This window comes from Adiantum capillus-veneris, chromosome 14 (genome assembly GCF_014529385.1).
Source record: "Adiantum capillus-veneris isolate H3 chromosome 14, ASM1452938v2, whole genome shotgun sequence".
In the NCBI taxonomy this organism is placed as follows: domain Eukaryota; kingdom Viridiplantae; phylum Streptophyta; class Polypodiopsida; order Polypodiales; family Pteridaceae; genus Adiantum; species Adiantum capillus-veneris.
In genome coordinates, this window is record NC_140944.1 from 121,872,638 (window position 1) to 121,896,116 (window position 23,479).

At 40.8% G+C, this 23,479-nt stretch overlaps 2 pseudogenes; one reads left to right on the forward strand and one right to left on the reverse strand.

Annotated features, from left to right (window-relative positions):
* Window positions 1-7,999: 7,999 nt before the first annotated feature.
* Window positions 8,000-22,368, reverse strand: LOC147443052 (uncharacterized; annotated as a pseudogene).
* A 14-nt stretch (window positions 22,369-22,382) lies between these two features.
* On the forward strand, window positions 22,383-23,071 carry LOC147443053 (uncharacterized; annotated as a pseudogene).
* Window positions 23,072-23,479: the final 408 nt, after the last annotated feature.

Genomic DNA, 23,479 nt, shown 5'->3' on the forward strand with positions numbered 1-23,479 from the left:
ACTCAGCTTTGTCCATGCTTCATAAGCCAACATCTCGTCTGCTACATTGAAGTAAACGCTTTCTGCCAAAGTCAGCATAATGGTAGAAAGTGCCAATTCATCCATTTTGCTCCATTCATCTTCGTCCATATCTTTTGGTTTTATCCCCTTGAGATTTATAGGATTTATCTGCTCCTTTTGTACCAACACGTGCCAAATCTTCTTCTTCCACAATGGGAAATTGGTTTAATCCAGCTTCTTGATATTGTAAAGAGCAGTGTCCTATGATCCAGCCATAGCTACGCTTCACAGCAGAGTTTCCCCTGTAAACTGACCTCTGAACCAATATCAACCTGTCAAATGAACCAAGAAAGCTTCAGATTCTGCATAAATTTCAGTAGAGTCTCCTTTGTAAAATGGCTCTGGTGTACTCAAAAACAGACCAAAAACAGCTCAAAAAACCACTGTCTCTCTAACACTGTAAGCTGTGGGTAAACCTGTCCTGCACCTGTACTGTCTCTCACTGTCCTGTCACTGTCCTGTAAGCATAGAATGCGACAATGCCTCAACGGCAGTAAAGCAAAGATGCAATCCCAACTGTCTAACTCACAATCAATACATCCTAGCTGCCTATCTAAGGGTGCTCGAGGGATCGCTCCAAGACCTGTATAAATTGGAAGTTACTTGCTTGCTTCGGGGCATACAGGATCCGGCTATACTGTTACGGCTGCAGCAATACAGTTTACAGGATGAAGCAAAATCTTGGCTACAAAATTATGGAGAGGCGGCACAGGCACAAACGCTAGGGATTGTGTTGGACTATAATCATGTGAAGCTGGCATTTTTGGCACAATACAGGAATGTCAAAGCACCTGATGAAGTTTGGCATGAGATTTTGGGCTACACTCAGAGGGATAATCAGAGTGTGGATGATTTTTTCATGCATTTTACCCACCTTTGGGATAAATGGGCCCGAGCATTGGGAAATGAAACCCCTCCCGCCATGTTAAAAAATGACCATTTTGTGGCAACCTTGAAGGAGAGTTTGAAGTTTAAAGTTGAGTTGAAGCAGCCTACCACTTTTGAAGAAGCAGTGGTAATTGCCAGGGGGAAAGAATGGAAAGCTCAAAGACTTAACGAGTATGGGAGAGTGGTCCATAGACAGGTTAATGGTGGCCAAAATGAGGAGAGCCAGGTAGAGGCTGGAGTTCAACCTATGCAAAAGGCTATAGACACTGAGCAATTGCAACGTAATATGCAGGACATGATGACCATGATGCAGGAGTTACGGCTCAATGTCCTTGGTGGTGGTCGTGGTCATGGCGGTGGTAGAGGGGTGGCTCAGCCATATGAAGCTCAACCTAATGCCAATGCGGGTTGTGGACAAGGTGCTCCTCAGCCAGCAAGAAGGTTTATCCCTACTTGTTATAATTGTGGTAAACTGGGACATATCAGCACTCATTGTACAAAGCCAAAGAGGATGGGAGGTGATATGTACCCACTTCCCCAGCAGGTTTGTGACAGGTCTAATGATTATGCCTTGGATATACGAGAAGATCGTGGTGCTGAACAAGAGAATCAAGCTTCAACATCAGGTGGTCACGTGGGTATTGTGCAAGTGGAGAATAAAGAGGCAGATATGATGCCATTGAGGAAGCGGGAAACGGCACCAAATGGTGCTGGCCCTATCAAGAAGAAAGGGAAGGAGAAAGAGGGTGAAGATGCAAAGACCAAGAAGAAAAGGAGACCTCGCAAGAAGTTTGAAGTAGAGGATTTGCCATTGGGAGAAGGTTAGACAGCTTATAGTCTCAAGGAGAATCTGATTGGGAGGAAAGTAAATTGTACTTTTGGATAGTTGATGAACATGGTACCCAAATTTAAGAGGGAGTGGAAGTCATTAGTGAATCCTATTGAAAAAGAGCCGAAGCATGGTCATGTCTGAGTGTTTTCTCTGGAGGAGTTACCCGACATCTGTCCTGTGGTGAAAGCTTTGCACAAAGGTGTGGGCATGGGAGAGGCTTACATTGATGGAGGTGCGCAAGTTTGTGTGATCACACAGTCATGTGTTGAGAGACTTGGCTTGATCATGTCTAGAAGCTCTGGGTTCAGGATTTGACTAGAAAATCATGCCAAAGTTAAGTGTTTGGGACTAGTCAAAGATTTGGAGATTGAGGTTTTTAATGTGAAAGTCATGGGGTGAACTTTCACGTTATGCTGGCAAGTTTGGGAGCTTTTCCTCTCATATTGGGACGACCTTGGTTAAGAGCTGTTGGTGTTGTACAAGATTGGGGCAAGGGCACAATCGCTGTGTATAGCAAAAAGGGAGAGAAGAAGATGTTTGATATGATTACCAAATAGCCTATGGCATTAGAAGAGGTGTATGAAGATGATGAATCTGAAATCACCAGTGAGAAAAGTTCAGAGGATTCAGATAGTAGTGCTAGTTCAAGTTCCAGTGACGAGGGTGAAGTGTCCTTTTTGTTACTAAATAAAGAGGAGAAAGAAGATGGTGAAGTGCTGCAGATTTAGGAGGATATAAATGCGTCGATTAGAGCAGCTTGAAGAGTTAATGCAGCCCAAGCAGGAGCTATCAGTGAAGAAAGGACTTGTTCAAAATATGCTAAGTACAGATTTGTCACAAAAAGAAAGGGCAGAATACCTGAAGATGCTGGACAAGTTTCCAAATCTTTTCATTACATCATATCAAGAAATAAGGGGTTTTGTTGGGGACCCAGTGAAGATTGAGTTGATAGAAGGAGCAAAGCCAGTGAGACAGAAACTAAGAAGAATGGGTAAGGAGCAAATGAATGCTTTAAAGGAAGAAATGGATAAGCTTTTGAATGCAGGGTTTATTGTTCCAATAGATAATGCTGAGTCGGTCAGCCCTGTAGTGGTCACTCCCAAGAAGGATGGGCATTGGAGAGTTTGTGTTGATTATAAGCCATTAAATGCAGTGACCAAAAAGGATCCTTACCCGTTGCCTTTCATTGATCAACTCTTGGATACAGTGTCTAGTTTTGAACAATATAGCGTCTGTGATGGTTATTCAGGATACTTTCAGCTTATCCTTGCTCTTGAAGATCAGAAGAAGACTACTTTTATCACTCCATGGGGTTGTTTTTACTTTCTTTGCCTTCCCGTTGGGTTGACAAATGGGCCCGGGGATTTTGAGAGAAAGGTAGACTGGGTTCTGACCCCATTCCTTGGGAAGTTTGTCAAAGGGTTCGTAGATTATTTTTTTGTGTACAGCTCACGCAAGGAGCATGTTCAAAAGCTTGAGATGACTTTTGCAAGGTATGATGAATGCAGGAGTCAGTTAAACCCTAAAAAATGTCATTTGGCACAGCCAAGGGTGAAGCTTCTTGGGCATATGATCTTTGAAAATGGAATTGAAGTAGATCCGGGGAAAGTAGAAGCTTTGCTATTGCTGTCATCCCCAAAGGATACAAGACAATTGGCTACTTTCATTCAGAAGGTCAAATATCTGTCTCCTTTCATACCTTTGGCGTTACAACTGTTGTATCCTTTGCAACACAAGTGGTCAAAAATGATCCTTTGGAGTGGACACGTGACTGTGAGGATGTTTTTGACAAAGTTAAAGAAGTGTTGAGCACCTTACCTGTTATGTAGGCCCCTGATTAGGAGAAGGAGTTTTATGTTAACCCGTCAGTTGGAGAAGATGCTATTAGGGCTATGTTGTTGCAAAGAGGGAAAGAGTCTCAGTATATGAAGCCTGTTTCTTATGCTAGTAGGGTGAAAAGCCCTCATGAAAGAGAGTACTCAGAGGTTGGATTGGTGATGATTAGCATGGTCTATGCGTGTAGACGGTTTAGACATTACTTGTTGCAGAAACCATTCACCTTTCTCACCAATTTTTCATTGCTTCTTCAATTGTTCAGTAACTCAAATATATCAAAGGCAGTGATGAAATGGGTTATTAAGCTGCAAGAGTTCCAATTCACTTTTCTAGTGGAAGAGAGTACTCGGGCTACTTTGGCATACTTACTCACTTATAAAGAGACTCCTGTTTTGGTTAAAGAGGAGGTGGTCCAAAGGAAAAAAGTAGAAACCCATGCTATATCAAATGCTTCACTGCTACATTTTGATGGCTCTTATCGAAAAAGTGATGATGTTGCTTCTGGTGGGGTTGTTATTTATGATGCGCAGGGAAATCTTGTGAGGAATCAAGGGTTAAAACTCAATGCAAAGAGTAATAATGAAGCGGAGTATATGGCTCTTGAAGGCGGGTTACACATTTGTCTACAATTGGGAATCAAACGTTTGCAAATCAAAGGTGATGCATTGTTAGTGGTAAAGCAAGTGTTGGGAGTATGGAAGAATAAGAATCCTAGACTGAAGAATCTATGCTTCAAAGTGAAATTGCTACTCAAAAAGTTTGAGGCATGGAGCTTGCAGCATGTGGAAAGGACTCAAAATGAAGAAGCGCATGAGGCCGCACAAGCAATGATTACTTGTGTGTTTGTGTTGAAAGCGGATGTCCCTTTGTATCATGGAAGAGAGGTGTTGTCAAAAGAGGTGGATTTCTTATTGACCAGTCTCTTGCCTGAAGATTTTCCTTCATCTAAAAAGTATGCTTTTATGAGAAGAGCAAGGAAGTACAAAATGATTGGTGATATGCTTTACATGAAAGGAAGTGATCTGGTGTTGCGTCATGTGCCTTGGAAGGAGGAGATTTACAAAATTTTAGAAGAAAACCATGAAGGGTCTTGTGGAGGTCATTTTGCTATGAAGATTATGCTTCACAAGATCTTGCAAGAAGGCTATGTTTGGCCTAGTAATCAACGGGATGTCAATCACTGGTGTAAATCTTGCTTGGCTTGCCAAAAGATGGGAAAAAGGGTTCTTAAACCCGAGCTGCGAAAGACAATCCTGGATAATGAGGTGTTTGAAAAATGGGGCCTCGATGCTATTGGGCCATTACCCACTACAAGTAAGAGGAATGTGTATATTTTGATAGCGGTGGATTATTTATCATGTTGGGCAGAGGCCAAGGCTGTCAAACAAATTACCATCAAGGAGATGGGAAAATTTGTGTACGAGCACATATGCTGCAAGTTCGGGGTGCCATTGAAGTTACTATCTGACAGAGGGCCAGGGTTTAGAGGTGAAATGTTCGATTTCTTATGCAAGAAGCTTAGCATAGAGCATAAATACAGCACCCCTTATTATCCGCAGTGCAATGGACTTAATGAGAGGTTTAATGGGGAATTGGTGAAGATTCTGACAAAAATGACTTTAACACATGCCAAAACTTGGAACTCAGAGTTGCCTTGTGCGTTATGGGCATATAGAACGGCAATAAAAACTCGCACGGGATTCTCACCATATCACTTGGTTTATGGCAAATAAGCCTTGATGCCTATTGAAGTGGAAATCCCTGCACTCAAGTTTTTGTCATTGCAAGAGGAAGAGCAACAAGATGCTTGGCAACAAAGGTTATTGGATTTACAATGTCTATAGCTAGACAGGATTTTGGCCTTGGATTACTATCAAGAAATATGTAAAAAGGCCCAGAAAAGAGCTAATGAATGCATGAAAGATAAGGGAATTGAGAAAAGAGATCTTGTTTTGCGATACAATAGTAAATTGGACCACACTTTCCAAAAGAAGTTTCAGATCAAGTGGGATGGTCCTTTTACTGTTGTAAACAAGTTTGATAATGGGACATATCAACTAGCTGATTTAGATGGTACACTACATAGCTACCGTGTTAATGTTTATAGAGTTAAGAAGTATTTATCACGGTTGATGACTATTGTGACATATGAGATGCGCCACAAAATGTGAACGAGGTGTCTGGGGATGAGCTGCATCAGTTGTTCACCCTGGGAACCTCTGCTTGTCATCAATGATCAAGCAGGCTAGGGGGGGTTGACAAGTTATGTCAGGCATTTTTTGGATGAGTGCAAAAGCCATAAATGATGCCAAAAAAACTTGCTGACCACCCTCATGTATATATATGTACATAGTGCTTCCAGCTTTGAAATTGTACGTGTAGAAAACCTTGTACAAAGGCTTGGTTTTGGTCAAGCTATTGGTTGAGTTTTGGGTTGGTCGAGATTTCAAAAAATAGTTTTTAATGAGCATTCCTAGCCGTGCTTGATAGCTTGCAAATCGGACTTCGACATCATAAGTTACACACACTCGAAGTGGATGGTTTTTCACTTAAAAAGTGGCGGCGGATGCACGTCGGAAGACGGCAAGTGGGCCGACTTGATGGTTTTTTTTATAAATAGTATGTTTAGAAATTTCTAGAGTTAGCCGGGGTAATAAGCTCCAAGCCATGCTTTACGGCGCTATATTTGGTGGTCGGGGTCACCCGCTACGCCTTCGAGAACATGGCTCAAGTTAGGGACAAAGCAGAAATTTCAGGTTTGGACATGGGGAAGTTGGGGAAGATGGGAGGATGGTGCCATGTGGCAATGGAATAACCCCACATGGGGGGGAGCATGTGAAAATTGGAGGGTATAAGGGGGGGAGTCGGTACCCCTAATGGTGTATCAAAGGAGCTAATGGAGCTTCTTGGCCTTGCTTGTGAGGGCTCCTGGACTTTGGGGGAGAGAGGGGGCACCATTTTCAGTCCACACCAGCTGCCTAGGCACCTGGCCACTTTTTTGGTCCACCGGACATCCCCTTTCTCCACTTGCCTTGGTCAAAAAGTGGCCGACAGCTCATTTTTGACCCAAAAAAGGCCAAAAATGGACCAATAAAAAGGTGCCTAAAGAGGGAAATGAAGTCAGCTAAGAAGGAAGAGAAAATCCCTTGGGATAAGAACAAAAAAAATCCCCCTTTAATAGCTGTATTTTCCTGCACATCCTTTTTTGCTTACAGAGACTTGTTTTTTGGAGCTTTTGAGAGACCTTCCATCTTCAAAAGCTTGTAACTTTCTTGTCGGTTATCAGAATCAAGCATATGGATTCTCTACGGAGATCCTCATGACACAAGCTTCGTCTTAATGGTCTTGGTTTTCTAAAATTTTAGCCATGGTTTGAGTTAGAGCTTTTTCTCGCCCATCTTCACAGGTTTTCGACTTTGGTGTTTTGTACCGTCATACAGGGTTTCTTTCTAATGGTGTGACTCATGCAGATCTATAGAGGCACTTTTTTTCCTCATCTTTTTCACGCTAACATCGTACTCGGTTTATTTTCAAGAATTCCTATTAATTTTCTATATTCGATTCCAAAGGAATATTTTAACTTGAAGCAAAAAGGCCTCGAGCCCATTCTTGTGTGGCTCCATGCCGGCCTCTACACACATCTGTTTCAGATATTGCACGCAACCCTCATACTCCTTTTCGGTCTACAGTGCATTGATTGACTTGTGCATGGCCCCCTCTGCAAAAAAAGCATTAGCAAGACATACTCAACATTGTAGGTCTGACAGAGACAGTTGTCTCTAACTCATTAGAGGCCGTTGCAAACTTGTGCTCTTGAACACACACTCACACACACACAGTTATTCCATCACAACAAGCTATCCCCCCCCCCCCCCCACTTTCTGCTTGTTCAGCATTAATCCGTTATGGGTTTCCTTGCTCACCCCAAACTCATCACTCGTTTCACTTTGTAAGCAATATAGAAAAAATAAAACAATTCACTCTATTTCTCTCACTCTCTCTGTGTGAAACATGTCTTCCTTATAGGGCAATGGAGCACATATCCCTTCCTTGCGTTTTTTTGTGTCAATGATCGAGCTGTCAACTAGGACCCTAATTAGCAGGATGGACAGTACACCCAACCATGGAAAATATATGCAAAATTGTGAGCTCTCCTTCTCTGCTATTTCCATGGGTCTCCTCCTCATTCGCACAACCCTACCCCTTACTCATCATCGAATGCATTGCCGGTCCTCTTGCTTCGTTGGTACCTCACACCACTGCTTGCATCTCCACTTTTGCTTAAAAATGGTTTCATGTTGCTGCTCACGAGAAACAAAGAGAGAGAGAGAGTGAGAGATTCACGCATTATCCATCCCATGCTTTGTCTCCTCAAAATGTGTGTCAATCTTTATCCTTTTTCTTTTCCCTGTCGCCCCTGTTTTGTTCCCTCTCGGCTGCATTTCGTTGCTTATCTGCTTTCTTGACATGCCTCATCCAGCTGCCTACATGTTGCAAGTCTTCACCTTCTGTTGCTACCTAATGCCTTTCTTCTATTAAGAATAAAAATTGAAACTCTCATTTTCTTTCCTCCACTTGCCGCCTCCTTTTTCTTCCCCCTTAAAGCCATCGTAGCAGCAGCTGCTTCGATGCCCCTTAATTCAACCCAAAGCCAAGATTGGCACGGCCTACAAGTGAGAACATGTTGCTTAACTTTCTCTTTTCAAGAACTCACAATATGTGAGTATGTTATAGTAACATGTTACTTAACTTAACCACAGGAAGCCTTAGTGATTGAAACTACAAAAAGCATTGGTGAACTCTAAAAATTAAGCTCACTACTCTCCTAGCCTTGCCCCCTCGTAGCGATGCTATAAGCAACCTTTATTTGTCATTTAATCAACGTAAATGAGTGTCACTAGTGACATCCCTACAATTCATTGTATAAATGAGGGCGTTAGCAAGGGTGTAAGCGACAATTCTGTGTTGCTAAAGGTTGACTTTGGGCACCCATCTTGATGCGACGTATAAGCGACAGACCGTCGCATAAACAAAGATTGTCATCGCTTAAAGCGAGGATGTAGATTTAAATGAGCTTCTTTGCATAGGCGATGGACTGAAGCACTTGAAACAACTAGTTTTCCAGTGCTCGACGGGATATGCTCAACACATCTCTCTCTCTCTCTCTCTCTCTCTCTCTCTCTCTCTCTCTCTCTCTCTCTCTCTCTCCCTTTTATTGAAAATACATATTAAATATATACATCAAGTATTAAATACATACATAGATAGAAAGAAAGAAAGAAAGAGAGCTATTATTTCCGACTTCTCATCTGATACATTAGCTTGCTAAATTATGAGCCAATAAGAAAAACAAGAAAAATATTAATATTAAAAACTATAAGATGTCAAGCATCATACCTAGGTTGAGCCTTTTTGTCTTTATTTTGTACGAGTCGGTACATGTTGGTGTAACTTTGCGATACCTTAATTAATAAACATGGAAACAAAGAAAAAAATTTAGTGTTAGATTTGGTGCTTGGTACTTGGTACTTCGTACTTGATTTGGTATTAGATTCCATAATGAAACTTTGTACTTGCAATTGGTACATGGTACATGGTACCAATTGGTTGGTGTAACTTTATGGTACCTTAACCAATGAACATGGAAACAAGAAAACTTTTTAGTGTTGAATTTGGTACTTGGTACTTGGTTTAGTACTAGGTTCCATAATGCAACTTCGTACTTGCAATCGGTACAAGGTACAAAAATTGATATCAAGTATTGTAGATGTAATAGCTTATGGTGAGCTTGATAATTTGAAATCACGTGCTTTGAAACTTTGTAGTTTGGATCTTTAAGCTTGAAAGTTAGCTTGAGTTGATACGTAGCGTAGAATCTGATACCGTGGTAGAAACTATGGAAATCAAAAGCTTGTTGATATTAGAGCTTAAGATAGAAAAACAGTCACTGTATGGGCTTGTTAATATTAGAGCCTAACATAGAAAAACAATCATTGAACTGCGATAAATTTTTTGATCTATCTCTATCTAGCTTTCCAAGAGATTTTGAGAAATTGTTGATGCTTTCCAATCTTTTGCTTCTTTTGATGTATTACAACATGGCCTCGCCTCTTTCCTTGTTTTTGCAGGCACTCGGGTCTTTTACATGCAGTTGTGAAATGGGTAGAGACCTTAGTACGTGGGGAATCAAAATCCTCTTTGATTCCTCGCAATCCAAGATTTGACCATCCTCCACTCTGTTGCCAGTTGCGTCCTTGGTACACATGTGCACCCCAATTAACCAAGCAAGTCTCCGTGCCCATTTTGTGCTTGACTTTGCAGACAAGCTCGCTCACACTGAGCTCTTCATCAGTTTCAAGCTACAAGATGACATTTCCCCCACCGGGAAGAAGAACTTCAAGCTTCAATCATGGAGGCTTTGAAGCAGCTGGTTGTTGTCTCGTTCTGATGGGATTTTTGGGAGGAGGAAGGGGAAGATGCTCTTAATGTGGTGAGGCGGATCGCTTTGCAGGGGAGGGTAATACTAGGAAATCTTTGCTAGGTCTCTTTCTCTTACTGACTCCCTTGTAAGAAGAGCTTGTCATAGAAGCAACAGAGGCACGAAATAAGCAGCATGGGTTGGTTCTTCTTCTGGTTGTTGTTATATGCAACATTATCATTCTTATATGGAGAGTTTCACCCATAGTTCTCATTGTGCTCAATTGGACTTGCAATTCCACCATTATCTGCACTAGAGTTATGACACTAGAATATCTCATGCAATATTCAAACAGCCTTAAGTTCTCTCATGAAATATTGTGGAATGCAATATCTGTGTTATTACTCACAAGCTCTCTCCTTGCTAGCTCGCATGTACATCATTCCGGCGCGTGCCTGGTGCAACACCAACTTCATCATGAATGCTAAGAAGATTAGGAAACCAAGTATTGCATAGGGTTCACGCCCGTGCATTTCCAAACGTGCCAAACTTAGCAACCTAGCATGGTACCTATTCTGGATAGCAATACTGAAACCTCTTGTATTCGTCCAACCCGATGATGCTTCTGTTTTCACATCTCTCAAAGTGAGGAAAGCTCGGATCATCCTTGTCGTCATAGAGCTGCAAGTAGGGGATCTCAAACCCTTCAAATAGAACTTGGCATAGAATTTTCTGCAATGTGAACTTCGTTTGATTAAGTATTGACCCCGCTCGCGGACTTCTTTGTTGCCTACACCAAGCACCTCTCAATGAGGACGAATGGCATTCTTCTTGATACTGGAGAGGAGATCAATAGCAGACATTTGAGAAGTGGAGGGTTAAAGGTATTTCTATTTTCAATGTGTCCAGAGTGGGATTACAATGATGACTTTAAGAGAGAGCCTGCCCAAGCCTTCTTGAGGGACAAAGACATGAGGCTCTACTCTTATGATGATGCGGGTGCCAATGATCAACATAGCAAGTAGGATATTCATAGGTGTCAATCCCTTTTATCTACCTATGCATGGAAGAAGTCTCTTATTCACCTTCAGAATCCAAGAAATTCCTAGCATGGGTTGCCTGGTTATCCATGTGCAAAAACATGCTCTTAAACAAGCATACTTTCATAACAAAAGGCAAAGCTACAGATGTAGGTAGGTCCTCAAAGAAGGCTGCCAAACAAGGACCCTCATGGAATGGCATGGACAAGAGCTTGGAATCCAGCCACAATGTATTCAGGTGGGACTACAATGATGAAGATAAGAGAGAGAACCCTAAACAAATTAAGTGTCCCATAAGTGACGGCTAGCCTAGCTTAAGTGAAAGACACTATAGTTTTGTGGACGTAGCATACAAGACATTAGCTTGCTAAATTGTGAACCAATAAAAAAAACAAAAAAGTAGTAACATCAAAAATGATAAGATGTAAAGTTTTGTACCTAGATTGAGAACCGTTTTATGTCCCTATAATTCGGTACAACTTGATACATGTCGGCATAACTTTATGGTACCTTAAGCAATGAACATTGAAACCTTAAACTTGTTAGTGTTAGATTTGGTACTTGGTACTTGATTTGGTATGGAGTTCCATATTGAAACTCGGTACTTGCAGTTGGTGCATGGTACATGCTACATAATTTGGAACATGGAGCTTATGATGGTTGGTATTTTGAAACGTCATAGTTCAAATCGTCATCTTCAGACAAACATTAGAAACCTTTTACGCAATGACCACAATTTCAATCCACCTTCATTAAAAAAAAAAGTATAAACAAGTAGATAACATTCTAGCAGATACTTAGGCTAGTTAACTTACTGACAAATAATTAATTGTTTGACAATAGAAAAATTCAATGATGCAATGAACATACATCAACATATATCATTAGTAAATATAAATACATGTGTCCAGAGGGTGTGGTGATCAATCCTCACAAATACAAAACAAGTATCATCCTCACATATTTCTATACAATGAACAATGATGAATCCTCACATATACAATACAAGTCTCATCCTCAATAGATTAAACAAATTTCTAGGCACGATCACTAAAAGAGCCATCACTATACGAGTCACTAGCATCCTCGCCATGATCACCAATGACACTACCATTGCCCCCACCCATGGAACCACCACTACCCCCTCTCCACGATCATCACCATTAATGGCTAGCGGTTAGGCCGCCGCTCCTCTCAGCCTCTTGACATCACCCCTTCGCCTCTTGTCGAGCCACCTTTTTCATGTCCGACTCGCCATACTTCTCTCATATGTTAGTGAAATCAAATAAGAATATATTATAGCTAGCATGAAAATAAACTACAAAAGAAACAGTGATATTCACAAGTGGATATGGCATGTTAGTAAGTGTCTCCTGCAAAGCGCGGGTGCCATAGTATGTGGCACACTCCATCTCCTACGATGTAGGTGCACGACCATAGTCTTCGGTCTGCATTAAGACAAAACCAAAGACTTATTGTTTCCTTCATTCAATAATATTACCTTTGAAAGTTTAAGTATGATTGGTATATACTCACAAATGTGGCCACAAATCCATCTTGTCCCATCTGGCCTAATCTTGATGTGTGACTAGCTATTACTCTCTTTCGTGTTTCCTCCTATGTCAGTTTGATTAAGAAAAATAACATAGATTAGAGAATAGTTAGAATCAATCTAGCAGAGTTCATATCGATTCTACTATATGTTAGCAAAGGCACACACCTTTTATTGAGGAAAACTAATGCGTAGGCACTCTCCTTGCAAAAGTATTTCCATGTCTCCATGCACATATCAACCTTCCTCTTGTTTGTCTCTACCATACAGTAGCATCTATTGAATTTTAAAATTACAATAAGCGTCAGAATATACCATAGAACTTGTTAGATTTCAATGTTTTGTTACTTTTATCTATTTTCTAACATTGATCATTTGACAAATGTCTCCTATTTTTATGGTACTTGAAAATCATATTCGGACCGCTCAGAGGGTACACCGCCACCTCCTACTCCATGTGGCCAGGGTTCGCAGAGTTCCAATACTTCACATGAACCCATTTACGACGATTTCTACTAGGAAGAGTCTATTATATGTTGGTGCACTCGTTGTTGTGGCACATATTGGAGGCCACGACGGGAGTTCTTTTCACATCAAGTGGCTATTGGTACTTTTGAGCGAGCACCACCACCTAGGGAGCGACATCAACCTATGGTATGTGACTGATCTCCCTTAGTTTTGTTATTGGATATTTCATAAATCAAAGGCTCATGTATATATGTTACCATATACATGTGGTAGTGATGTGTGTGAACACACTAGGATCGTTGGGGAATTTTTTCCCTCTTTAGGAGGTTTTTTCCCCCGAGCATTGTATATACGCCCATCACTCTAGGGCTATCTATCTTTCCATTACACACTAAGTAACACACTCTCTATTGTGTACCTTGATCTTCCTTCATCTTCTCCGAGCTCTGTGCATTTCTTTGCAACCCTAATTCCAACAATTGGTATCAAAGCAGGTTGCGTCCTCCCGAGCTTAGTCGCCAGCTGCTCCAATACACGCCTGCTCACTTTCTTCGATTTTAGTGACTTTGGAGAGCTTTTGTAGGTTGACAAATATTGCGGGGAAGCTCGTAGAGCTTAGTCTGCTCAGATTTTTGATTCAGGCTCATTTCAGCCTCCGTTTCCACTACAAGCAGTACTGCACAGGCTATTTTTTCATTCTGTGCAGAGTTTCTGTCACTGCCATTTTCTGCATAACAGGTGCCTTACAGTCTTCTACGGTTTGTGCTATATAGCACGTGTTGTTTCCGCTCCGTTTCTCCTACTTTCGAGTAGTTTTCACATCAAGTGCAGCATTTACCATGGCTAACAACAACACAGATGTCTTCAAGATGTTTGATGTTGAGGATAGGTTGGATGGGGACAATTACCTTATGTGGGCTTATATGATGCAACACGTTCTTGTGTCAAAGGGAGTCTAGAATATTGTGCAGGGCATTGATGTACGTCCTGCTTCTGAGGATGTAGGCGATGTTGAGGATGTTGCAGGTCTTGCTGCAAGGATTGCTGCTATTAGAGTTGTTTTTCCTACACCAAAACAAGCTCGTTGGGATGTAAAGGATGCGCAGACTCATGCATTGATTGCGTTGTCTGTGAAGCGCACCATTGTTCCTCACATCCATTCAACAAAATCTGCAAAACAGGCTTGGGATATTTTGGCTGGTCTTTATGCAAGCCGCAATGAGGCTAAAATTGCTTTGTTGCATAAAGAGCTGGAGTCAAAGATTATGCATGAGGAAGATGATATGGAAACTTTCCATGCTAGTGTCAAGGATATCAATGAGCAACTTATTTCTGTAGGTAAAGTCATTTCAGACAGTTCCCTTGTGCAGACTGTTCTTGATGCCTTACGAGATTCCTACCAGACTTTTGCTAGTACTTGCAGATTGATGATCCAAGGAAATCCTAAAGTTGTCAAGTTTGATGCATTATGCACATTGCTGTTGTAAGAGTCACTTTCCAGAAAAAACAAAACTAGGCAGTGTGCAGTTGAATAGGCTTTTATTGCTTCTCAAAGAAAGGGTGGTAACAGCAATGCTGCCACTTCTTATGGTTCTGCTGCGAGTGGAAAAACTTCTGTTCCTAATGCTTCTGGTGGCAACAATCCGTATGGAAATTCTAGTGATAAGGGCAAAAAGAAGATGCGTTGCTATTATTGTAAAGCTAATGATCACTTGATCAAATCGTGTCCTAAGTTGAAGGCCAAACAGGCTAAGAAGAAAGAGGGTGGTTGCACTGCAAATACTGGTTCCACTAAAAATGCAACCATTGTTGAGTTTTCTGTGAAAGGAGACTATGTTGCTGATGTTGATGCAAAATGGGCTTTTAGCGCAGAGTGCACATACAATCCTGTTGTCCATGATGCATGCTTGTCAGTTGCTGCAGAGTCACATGTGTGATATTTCGAAAGTGGTGCTACAAAGCATATTACCTCACATCGTGAATTGTTTACCTCTCTCGATTCTGTCCCTCATGGTAATTCAATCACTTGTGCCAACAATGCCTCTTATCCGGTTCAAGGAGTTGGAAAGATTGTGCTTACTGTGCTGCAAATGGTAGTTCCTTCACACTTGTTGATGCACTTTATGTACCCGGGATCAAGAAGAATCTCTTGTCTGTATCCACACTTGCTAGACTTGGACTTGTAGTCAAATTTGTGGATGACAGATGTACAGTTCATGATCTTAGTTTTGGTGATGAAACTGTTGCATTTGGCCTTTTGTGCCGTGGGTTGTATAAGCTCACTTTGTATGACAAGTGTGGACAAAATTTTGCAAATGCTGTTGCAGATTCAAGGGATATTTCAGATGCGAAACTTTGGCATGCATGTTTTGGTCATCTGAATTTTCCCAGTTTGTTGCGTTTGTAGAAATCCGATATGGTTGCTTCTTTGCCGCCTCTTGAAGCACCTGTCAAACATGTTTGTGAAGGCTGTATTTTGGGTAAGATGTAGTGTTCTAAGTTTCCAAAGGATGGTTCTGCTCGGGCCACATGCACGTTGCAGCTTGTGCATAGTGATGTTTGTGGGCCCATGCAAACTCCGTCCTTGGGAAATTCCCTTTACTTCGTGACTTTCATTGATGATTACTCCAAGCATGCATGGGTATTTCCGCTTAAAGCGAAGTCCGAAGATTTTATGTGCTTCAAACAATTTCTTGCTATGGCTGAAAATTTCTCAAAATGTATTATGGGCACCCTCGGTTCTGATCGCGGGGGAGAGTATATGTCTCATGAATTTTATGCATTTTTGGCTAGTCGTGGGATAAAACACCAATGTACAGTGCCTTATACACCTTAGCAAAATGGTGTTGCTGAGAAGAAAAATAGGTCTCTGACGGAAATGGCACGATGTATGGTCAAAAGTCAAGCTTTGCCGCATTCTTTTTGGCTTGAGGCCATCATGTGTGCCACTTATGTACTTAACAAGTTTCCTACGAAAGCTTTGCAGTCTATTACTCCTATGAAGCATGGCATGATAGAAAGCCTTCTATTGAGCACATGCGTGTTTTTAGTTGTTTGGCATATGCTTTGGTGCCACAAACACAGCGCTAAAAATTGGATGATAAGGCTGTCAAATGTATTTTTGTTGGTTATAGTGCGGAAAGAAAATGTTACAAGTTATATCATCCGCAAACAAAGCGTATGATGGTTTCACGGGATGTAGTGTTTGTGGAAGATTATGTTCAGCCCTTGCTATCATGTACTAGAGACAGTAATGTAAGCTCACAGGACATTTAGGACACTTTGTTGCCTCTTTTCAGTGGTGGAAATATGAATGTAATTTCCAATGAGGAAAATGTACAGCCTATGGGGGTTTCTAAAAATGTTACAGATCATCCTATTACTGATGCACATGTACATGATGTACTTGATGAGGAAAGGGCTGAAAATGAGCAGGCTAGAGCTATGCCAAAATGGCTAGTGCACACTTTGTGTGACAGTAAATTGAATGCACCTTTGTTTAGTCGTACTCCTTCAGGCTCTCGCCATGCATCTTATGCATCAGATTGTTATGCTTTGGCTGTTTCTAGCTTACATGATGTTGAGGAGCCTCTGTCTTTTGATGAAGCACAGAATTCAAAAAATTGGATGGCTGCCATGCAATCAGAATATGATGCACTTATAGAGAATGACACATGGAATTTATGTGATTTGCCTCCTGGCAAAATGGCCATTGGTACGCAATGGGTTTACAAGTTGAAAAGCAAGCCAGATGGTGAGATCGATCGCCATAAGGCTCGACTTGTTGCAAAGGGTTATGCACAGCAAAAAGGCAAAGATTATGAAGAGAATTTTTCTCCCACTTGTCGTATGACTATTGTACGTTTTCTATGTGCATTGGTAGCTCATTTTGGTTGGGATGTACATCAATCAGACATTGTTACGGCTTTCTTGAATGGTGACATATTTGAGGAAGTTTATGTAACGCAGCCTCGTGGTTTTGTCATGAAAGGACAAGAGAACAAAGTGTGCAGATGTAAGAAGGCTTTGTATGGGTTGAAGCAATCTCCTCGTGCTTGGTATGAGAAAGCTGACACTCATTTGGTTAAACGAGGCTTTTGTAACAGTCCAACAGAAAGCACATTGTATGTAAAGCGTGAGGGTGATGTACTTATCATTGTGGTTCTTTATGTTGATGATTTGCTGATCTCTAGACCAAATGAGAGACATATTGCTGAATTTAAGGCTGATTTGAATGCTACTTTCAAGATGAAAGATTTGGGGCTATTGCATCATTACTTGGGTATACAGTTTAAACAGTGTGATGGTGGTATTGCCTTGTGTCAGAAAAGTTACATAGAGACATTGCTATGTAAGTTTGGACTTGAGGATTGCAAACCTATTGCCACTCCTATGGAAATAGGTTTGAAGTTGAGTCTACATGATGCTCGCGATCCTGCTGATGTCACCCAAACTGTTGTTGGCAACCTCATTTATGTATGCAACATGAGGCCAAATATACAGGTTGCAGTCTCACAGGTCATTAGATTTATGCATAGCCCAAGGTCTAAGAATTCGCAAGCTGTCAAGAGGGTTTTCCGCTACCTTAGTGGCACTTTACATCTTGGTTTGTTTTATCCCAAGGGGGGATCATTGCCGCCAGACTTACATGCTTTTTCGGACTCAAATTGGGTTGGCTACTTTGACATGCGAGTGTCCACAAGTGGTTTTTGTTTCATGCTTGGCAGTTCATGTATATCATGGTTGAGAAAGAAGCAACCAACTGTGGCCACTTCGAGTTGTGAGGCTGAGTACAGGGCAGTCTTCATAGGTACGGTTGAGTGTGTATGGCTCAGACACCTTATGGATGATTTGGGTGTTGGATAGGACACTGCCAACACTATCTACACTGACAGTCAGAGCGCATTGGCAGTTGTGAGGAACCCATTTTTTCATGCTCGCACAAAGCACATTGAGGTGCATTGCCACTATGTCAGGGAGAGGCTCTCAACAGGAGAGATCAGCTTGGCTTATGTGCCAACACAGGACAACCGTGTAGATCTTTTCACAAAGGCATTGTCTCGTGAGAAGCTTGAAGCTTTCCGCAAAGCTTTGGGCTTACTCCCCTTTGTGGACTGATCATATCCTCAGGGCATGGCACTTCCCTTTACTCATGTGCCACCTCTCGTTCACCGCATCACTCCAGGGGGGGAATTGTTACCATATACATGTGGTAGTGATGTGTGTGAACACACTAGGACCGCCGGGGCATTTTTTCCCTCTTTAGGAGGTTTTTTCCCCCGAGCATTGTATATACACCCATCACTCAAGGGCTATCTGTCTTTCCATTGCACACTAAGTAACACACTCTCTATTGTTTTATGCAATTCTTGTAAATTGGTCATAACTTTCAATTTTAACACTTAGCTCTCCCTACAAGCATCAAAAAATGTTGAGAACTGTGAAGGCCTAACCTCTAGCCATCTAAACATCACAAACATGAAGTTTAGAGTGGTATAGTTGCCAAAATTTGAAAAAAAGCCAAAAACAAGACCCGTTTTTTCACACAATTTAGGTTCAAAAATGTTGTGCAAGAGTAAGGTTAATGGTGAGATCGATACTTCAAAAAAAATGCTAAGTTTTTTTCAGCTCATAAGGCAACTTTGTGGATATATAGCACCTAGAAAATCATTTTCATACTCTTCAAATAATTCAAGAAAAATGGTTACTTAATAGGACACAAAAGTGTCCAAGGACATAAAAGTGTCCTGTTACCATTCTAGTGTTAACTAAGGGATATGAGAATGCGATATCTGCCAATGACCTAGATGTTTTACCTAAAAAGAAACAAATGATAAGGCAATAACCTTGGCCAACAGTATTAAGCAAAAAATAACTTAACATTCACCTCTAGCAATGTGGAAAGCCTTTTTCAAGGACATAGATGCTTTCTTCACACCTCCCTTAGGACTTAGCTTTTTGGATATGGGAGAAGACCCAAGACTCAGACTTTTCAACCTAGGAGAGGGTGAAAGGTTGGCTGTTGCAGCACTTTCAAGAGCCTTGGAAGCTAGTGTTGGTGGTGTTGGATCAAAATCAAGAAGTGGAGAGAATGGAATCTCATGAGCAGCCACATCTAAACAAAAGAATAGTTTAAGCTCTAGCTCTTAAACAATATCAAACACAACTCAACAAAGACATCAAACACAGCTCAAAATAGATGGTACTAACCATCCATTGATGAATCCATGGTTATGTTGAGCTTATAAGCAGTAGGTTGACACTCAACCTTGGAGAGAGAGAGAGATAAGATGAGCTAGTTGATACTTAGAGATATAGAGAGTTTGATGTTGCAGAGAAGTGGATAGAAAGAATTGTGGCTTTAGGAAGCTTATAAAGAGAGTTAAGCATTGAGGGCAAAGAATGATAGGAGGGAAAGTTAAAAGCCTTCACGTTTATACTACACAATATATCTTTGTCTTTGAAAAGATTGCCTTTATGAGGCTTAAAAAACAATCATGACTTTTTTATATAAAATTTATTTTCGTGAAGTTAGTTAATAATGATTAGAGAGGTTTCTTTTTTCAAAAAGCAATTATTTTTTTAAGTAAAGAATTAGAAAACTTTAATTCAGAAACAGATTTCACACACTAAATTTGAGTTTACAATACACTTATAAAAATCAAGAATATAAATTTGAAGATTTAAAATGCAAAGGCAACAAATAACTTTCATTTAATATAACCAATTAACACTAGAATGGTAACCTAACAGGACATAAAAGTGTCCTTTCAGGATTTTGGAAAAAAATTCCAAAACCATAGTAGATCCACTCATTTTGAAAAATCCTTTCATGAGCTTATAGTTCAATAACTACTACATATGGAAAAAATGAGAAACTTGTAATTTTTCTCATCCCTTGGTCACTAAAAGCCTCCAAAGTTGATGGACCAGTGCATTTTGCCTAAAACAACAATTTCTTATGGTTGATTGCATATAAATAAGAGTGGGGATTTTTGTAGGACATGAGATAAAATGCCCCGTTAACTTCAATGGGTTGGTGACCAAAACATATGGTTGCTTTTACCTCACTAAGTTTTTTTTGGGCAAAAAAAAAAGGTACAAAAAAGTTTCATTTTTGCCATTTTGCGGACCTATCATCAAAGTTTCTATAGTCACGCTCAATACAGATACTATATACATGTTTTCTTAGTTCTCTTTGGGCCTTTGGATTCAAAAGGTTCCATGGAGCATGTCAAAAGGATAATGGATCTCTTACAATTGGAACCTTGGGGGCAATGATAAAGTGCTAAATACAGCAAACATGAAAAAACTGGGTTTAGCATTATGACCTCTAGAAACCCATAGAAACTACTCAATATCTAGCCAAGTTTGTAGTCTATGATTAGATATGGTTACCACCTACAAAATACACACAATTGGCCTAAGAAACTAGCAATATTGAGAAAGTTATACTTGCTACTCTAAAATGTATTGTATTCTTCAGTAATCAAAAAACTCAACCATCATCATATACTATGCTATATAGCATATTAGGTCCCCCAAAACTCAAGGAAGATTAGCTTTATGTTATACATTACACTTACACAATCAAAATTGAATTTGGATATCAAGAAAGCCACCAAAAAAATCATAAAAGTGCTAATTTTGGCCAAAAAAACAGAATTATGCAATTCTTGTAAGTTGGTCATAACTTTCAATTTTAACACTTAGCTCTTCCTACAAGCATCAAAACATGTTGAGAACTATGAAGGCCTAACCTCTAGCCATCTAAACCTCATAGACATGAAGTTTAGAGTGGTATAGTTGTCAAAAATTGAAAAAAAACCAAAAACAGGACCCGTTTTTTCACACAATTTAGGTTCAAAAATGTTGTGCAAGAGTAAGGTTAATGGTGAGATCGATACTCCAAAAAAAATACTAAGTTTTTTTCAGCTCATAAGGCAACTTTGTGGATATATAACACCTAGAAAGTCATTTTCATACTCTTCAAATAATTCAAGCAAAATGGTCACTTAACAGGACACAAAAGTGTCCAAGGACATAAAAGTGTCATGTTACCATTCTAGTGTTAACTTAGTCTATTTTACAACTTAGATATTTGTTAATGTACTCATAAAATAGAAAACATAAAACAAACAAATAACTTGCTCTTTCATTGCCTCTTCCGTACAATATGGTTTGGCAATAAAGATCCTTGCAAGACATAATGCAATTCCTTTGCCATAACTAATGACAGGCATTATCTATTACCTTCATGAACCATTAAAATAAACTTCAAATCTCCAAAAAAAAACATTTGAGAATAAGTCGTATGACCAATCCACAAGCACTAAACAGACTTATGAAAACTATAAACGAAAAGATAAGTTAAAATTACTTAATTTTCTTAAGCCGGATATATGAGACACAGCAACCAATGTTATACTTTTAAAAAGTAGCATTTTCCTTTTACATTACAAAGAAGCTCAGCAAAACCCTTCGCAAAACCAAAATCTGCATCTGTATCATAAGATAATGCAGTATTCTTTGCACAAACAGTCACCAAACAAGCTGAGCCACTGCATTTTAGCTGAACACCTGCAAAAACTAGTGATTGCACAAACAAGCACCAAACAAGCTGAGACGCTGCATTTTAGCTGAAAGCTGCAAAAACCAGTGAAAATACGTGAACACAAATAGGTAGAAATTAGCAGATGGATATCCCAAAACCAAAAATAATTTGACACAGGTAACATACTTGGATCAAGAAGATTGTCAAACACTGAGACATTCCAAACACGGAAAACCCCTTCCGGAAATGTTGCAACCTCTTAGGATAAAACCCTGAGCATCATGGCTGATAGTGTCCTCATCCCCCCCTTGCTGCCTTGATTATTTTCCAGACTAGCAAATGAGAAAACAAAGAGCAAACTTAACCCAAATACAAGCTGGTAAAACTAAGATCTGCATGTAGCACACTCTGGTTGATAATAAAAAAAAACAGCAGCAACGAAACATGCACAATAGACGACCACACACATACAAACTCACAGCATCCAAGCCGCAAATATGTACCTGGAAATCAACTCGATGGCACCAACAAACTCTGCAGGAATTCGATGGCAAGAACAAACTCTCCAGAGCTCAACACCACCCCCACCCTGCATCAATAAACAACTGCTGCAGACCTGAGCGCCCAAACCATGGGACCCTCTATCAAAACAGGCCAGAAGAGCATTGGGCAGCCCGATAAGCACGCTCTAGTGGGGGCTTCAAGGAGCACTGTTTCCATGCCGACGAGCCCACATGCTGCAGATGATTATGACGGTTGTAGACCTGAACGCCCAAACCATGGGACCCTCTGTGAAATTAGGCGAGAAGAGCATTGTGTAGCCCGTTAACCACGCTCTGGTGGGGGCTTCAAGGAGCACTGCTACCATGTCGACGAGCCCACATGCTGCAGTTGGTTATGTTGGCGAACTTAGGACAGGCAGGTGCTGCGTTTGGCTGGGCCGCCCTTGGAGCAGTGTCAGGACAGCACCTCAGCCGAAACATCACACGGCTAAGGCACCTCAGTCGACACCAGCAAAGGGGATGCAGGGGGTGCCTTTGCCTGGCCCGCGTCCTTGCAGCAATGGCGCTTGTAGTGCAGCTCACCCGACACCAGCAAATGCCTACGGGTACACCAGATCCGGAAGCGCCACGCACGAGAAAAGAGATTTGCTTCAAGAAACACAGAACAACGAGACCTCGTTGAGAACTACCCTCCATCACTAAGTCACACAGCAGAACCCAACCCTAACTTACACTCAAGTGCTCTCACCTCGAGGTGCACAACCCACGTACACAGCTCGAGGCCTCATCAAGAACATCACCTCAATTTGTAACCCCGAGACCCGCGGACTCACAGTTCACAGCCTTCATTTAAAGAAACGAGAAAACCTAGGCGCCATGAGGACAGCCCATCACTTCACTTATCTCCAAGCAACCAATGAATATCCTACACCTCAGAAAGCCTTAGCTTCATCAACCGCTTAGGATCCTATCTTGATGAGTAATGGCCACTGACCCAGCCACTTAATCATACCAAGTATTGCTTCTCCATAAAAATTCACAAAATGAATTATAATAAATCAAAACATTTTACTCAGCAAAAAGAGAAGGCGTCTGTATAGCCTTTGCCCTTTGGGCAGGCCAAAAGCTTGGCTGGACTTGGAAAAAGGGAAAGAAAGTTAACTCATAAGGAGGAGGGAAAAAAAACAAGGGAAGGCTTAGAAAGAGAGGGCAATGGCACCGGGCATTACTGCCAAAAAAAGAAGGTTTTCTTTTGGACTTGGAAAAAAGAAGAAAAGGAAAGAAGGAACGTTTTCGAAGGGAAGAAGGGTTTTCTTGGATTGTGGAGG